The 3,572-nt window shown below is 39.9% G+C and overlaps 1 long non-coding RNA gene across 1 annotated transcript; it reads left to right on the forward strand.

The window, feature by feature from the left end:
- Positions 1–1,448: 1,448 nt before the first annotated feature.
- Positions 1,449–2,737, forward strand: LOC104950487 (uncharacterized). Its single transcript, XR_798924.1, has 3 exons — positions 1,449–1,753; positions 2,629–2,634; positions 2,727–2,737. It is a non-coding gene; the product is annotated as an uncharacterized lncRNA (long non-coding RNA).
- Positions 2,738–3,572: the final 835 nt, after the last annotated feature.

Raw genomic sequence — 3,572 nt, forward strand, 5'->3', positions numbered from 1 at the left:
GGGGGGTGATCAGAGCTAAGAACTTTGTCTTAAGGTCACCTCTGCATTTAATGATAATAATAATAATAATAGATTTATTTTGTAAGCGCTTTTACGGGTGCTCAAAGTTGCTTTACAGAGATAGTGAAAAGAAAAGAACAACAAATAAATATAGTACTTATATATTTAGGTGGGTTTTCTTTGGGGAACGGGTGGGGTTGGGTCAGGCAAATGCATATCAAATTAGCACATTAGCTAAATGTTCTTCCTTTTGTTGATGCAATGGTTTGATGATAATTTAATTGTGACAAAGTTAAGCCCTTTCAGTCAATATAACAATTCTAACAAAATAACGGTAGGCAGCACCAAAGTTTGGCCTAATTATGAAGCCATAGAGTTGGATTCCTCTAATTTTTTTAAAAACATAATCAAAAGCAGCAAATGTTTTCCTTTATTTAAAAGAGGCAGGTTGCATAGTGCTTGGTTTCTCTTAATGTCACTCTTTTCATCTTGAAGCTCATTCAGTTTTCTGCTATCCCTGTGTGTGTGTGTGTGTGTGTGTGTGTGTGTGTGTGTGTGTGTGTGTGTGTGTGTGTGTACTGTGTGTGTACTGTATGTACTGTGTGTGTGTGTGTGTGTGTGTGTGTGTGTGTGTGTGTGTGTGTGTGTGTGTGTGTGTGTGTGTGTGTGTGTGTGTGTACAGTGTGTGTACAGTGTGTGGACAGTGTGTGTGTACAGTGTGTGTAAACTTCAACATCTTTCTTTACAGCTTATGAGACTTCACTAGCTGTAAAACAACACGTTGAAGAAAGATCTTCAAAGGTCAAAGGTCCAACTTGAAAATCTCCACGTTCGTTGCCACCAACAGAATATTTCCTTGTTAATTAACAATCAGTTGAAGTCTCAATATGTGAGGTCAACCAAGGTCATGGAGGAGGATTCGATAGATGTATAAAGTATGAAGCACGGAGAGAGATGTTGATGAATCATTTAAAGGAGGTAGGAGAACAGGATGTCACTTTAAAGGGAGTATTGAGCATGAGTAAGGGGGGCACAGAGGTGAGGTGTTTTATCATCGTTGGTTTTGTGTGTTTTTTTATATGGGGGAGATTGAGAACTTTAGGTATTGTCTACGCCACACTGGAACAGAACGGTGGCAGTAAGTAAAACCCGAAGAAGAGGAAGCAGAAGTAGTTAACATCCATCATGGAGCATGTGAATGTGGCTTAGATGAAGAAAAGGTCGAACATGCTGTCACTGCCAGATGTATAAAACACAGAGAAGAAAGTTAAAGAAATGTGGAGGATTATTAAATCTTGAGAATCTCTTGAGTTGCGAGAAAGATAACTTCATTTGAGTTCTTAAAAAATACTGGGTTGATGAAGAGAATTATTTTAATTATATTTAATTTGTTTTCCTTTTTCTTTTTCCTTGTAGCTCACTGTTTTTCCCATGGTCCACAGTCACACTCCAGCATAGTAGGTGGCGGTAATGCACCTTAAACGTTAGGTGAAACCCGCCATTAAACAAAAAGAAGAAGAAGAAGTTGCGATTTCTGCACTTTTGCAGATGTGAAGGGCGAGGACGAGAGACATACAACAACTCTTGGAGCAAAGCGACAAAGACTGAGGACACTGAGGGACAGAGGAGACAATCATCTTCAGGACAGTGAGAGAGGCAGTGGCAGAGAGAGAGGAAGATGAGAAGAGCCACCGAGGACCCGAGCACGCTCTGTCTGTTTGACGTTGACGGCACGCTCACAGCCGCGAGACAGGTAAGTGTGTTTGTGTGTGTGCGTTTGTGTATGTGCGTGTGCGTTTGTGTATGTGCGCGTGCGTTTGTGTATGTGCGCGCGCGTGCATTTGTGTGTGCGTGCGCGTTTGCTTGTGATATATCCGGCTCTACGATGTTGTTTTTGTATCGCTTCCGAGCCAGATTGTGTTCCGCAGAAACACGCGCTGAGAGAAAGGTTCCTCCCTGAATCATTAGCTGATGTGAAGCTGCTCCGATGCTCCGCCGTAGCGTCATGAGGCACTCACTAATAGTTATCATTAACAGTATTCACGTATGAGCTTACTTACTGATTGTGTATTACTATCAGTGCTGGGAGAATAACTGTTTCACAACAGGTGTTGTTCAACAGACAAATCAGGTAACACACAATGTACTATCACTGTATGAAGAATGACCATAAAGCCGCCGCCGCTGTTACCGAATAAGATGTAGTCAGAACAACTGGTAATATTCTTTAACGGTATAGGCAGATGTATCAGGGGCGTGGCCTTTGTCGAATAACCAGGAAATACACATTTCGATCGCTTCTTCTGTCGTTTACATAAATCTTTTGGTATATTTGACTCCATAGGAAAACTTTGATGCACATTCAGTACCAGTGTGTGAGGTTGTGGTTGCGATGCTGATATGCGGACGCGTACAGCGAGGACTACAAAAACACACATGAGGTGACTGGGGATGTGTGTTCAAAACATTGCATTGCAAGCTTGAATAAATCATTTAAACCATTTATTTTTGCCAGACTTATGACTGAATATCATTCTTAATGTGATACCAAGTCCATCTGAGACCTGTGTATACCTTCAGACAGCCTACAAGTGAAGCACACGTTGTTTTCTCACAGTTTGAAAGCAGCGTGGAGTAGTCTTCGGCTGTGGAGCTGTGATCCGCCCAGGATAACTTGTGATACGACTTCTGTGGCTATCAACCAGCGGTCATGTTTAATATTAAAGACTACACACATTGATCCCTTATCAAACGGTATTCTGCACTTTGTCACACTTATCCAGATAAGATGTGACTGTGTACTTGGTTAAATTTCGATACAGCGACACCGAATGACGAGGGTACTCACATAGGCTACGTTGAGAACTAGAAACACATATATTCATACTTTTTCACACTGTTGTTAACATGTTTTCGTTTCTAACTTAACGTGTATGCGTTTATCCATGTGGTCTTTGTTCTCATGTGTTTTATCTATTTCTGTGTAACTTGGTAATATTAATATGAATTCCTTGTTATTGTTGTATTTCCATGACAGGTGATGATTATAGCTACTACATAACAAAACACATGGCCTGATTTGCATAAGTGAACTTAATGTGTGCACTAGAATACATAATACGTAAAATGACCACTTATCACAACATAATGTAGGCTCGCAGGCTGATAAACTAGGATATGATCTCGGTGGGTGGGTCTTAATGATGCTCAGTCAGTATACTATTTCAAAGCAAATGCCATAATATTACTATTACTATATATATCCTATAATATTTATATTATCTGGCTTAAAGTGTACATACATTCGCTCACATTATAAAAGATGGTTGGGTTGAATTGTTCTGACTCTTTTAACAATGTTAATGTGAGAAAATAACCTGTGATGATAAAATACATCATATTGATCCGTGGCTCACTCATAACGCGCATGGCACTAGGGATTTTTTGCTATTGGGACTCGGGTTTGAGTCCAGCATGAACTTTTTTTGTTATTTTCATGTCGATGGACACTGAAAAATATTTTTGAATAGAGCTCATAATATTGTTTGCCGAGAACAAAATTAACGATCAAG

This window comes from Notothenia coriiceps, unplaced genomic scaffold (genome assembly GCF_000735185.1).
Source record: "Notothenia coriiceps isolate Sejong01 unplaced genomic scaffold, NC01 NC01_scaffold00017672, whole genome shotgun sequence".
Lineage (NCBI taxonomy): Eukaryota > Metazoa > Chordata > Actinopteri > Perciformes > Nototheniidae > Notothenia > Notothenia coriiceps.